Source organism: Pteropus alecto, unplaced genomic scaffold, assembly GCF_000325575.1.
Source record: "Pteropus alecto unplaced genomic scaffold, ASM32557v1 scaffold131, whole genome shotgun sequence".
NCBI lineage: Eukaryota > Metazoa > Chordata > Mammalia > Chiroptera > Pteropodidae > Pteropus > Pteropus alecto.
The window spans coordinates 11,481,312-11,481,982 of NW_006434709.1; the positions used below are offsets into that span (position 1 = coordinate 11,481,312).

Genomic DNA, 671 nt, shown 5'->3' on the forward strand with positions numbered 1-671 from the left:
ATGACATAGGAAATATTTGATAAAGGATGTTTTACTCAGTGTGCTGATTGCAAACATACCTTGCTGACAAACTCTAGACATTTTTTTATAATTTCTCTCTTTGAAATTTTTCTGTCTAATATGAACTTTTTTTATTTTTTATTTATTTATATTTTTAATTTTTTTAGATGAGGTAACCCTTGGTTGACTTCACAGATTGCAAGGACCTTGTCAGCTTACAATCCCTTATTATTGTTTTTTTTATTTTTTATACCTACAGCACTTGGTCTTCCTAGGTGGTCTCCCATCCAAGTACTAACCAGGCCCAACCCTGCTTAGCTTCTGAGATCAGACGAGATCGGGCTTATTCAAGGTAGCATGGCTGTAGACTTGAACTTCTTTATGTAAGGCATCTGAACGTAACTTGACCAATGCTGCAGTAGCAGTTCTTAGAGTATCATGGGTTCACTGCTACTAGTAAATTCTGATTTATGTCTAACTCAGAGCATGTCAGCAAAAGAACAATGGTTCTATTTGTTTCCATAATGAAAAGAGCCAAGTCAGGTTGTCTACTTTTAAGTGTCTAGTGCAACCATTGATTCAAAATGGAAAAACTTGTAAAATGCTTGTAAAATTCAGACGCTATAGGTGTTTTAAATATCCTGATTAATTCAACAAATCCCTTATTTTTC

The 671-nt window shown here is 34.3% G+C and overlaps 1 pseudogene; it reads right to left on the reverse strand.

The window, feature by feature from the left end:
* Positions 1-250: 250 nt before the first annotated feature.
* On the reverse strand, positions 251-369 carry LOC112477930 (annotated as a pseudogene).
* Positions 370-671: the final 302 nt, after the last annotated feature.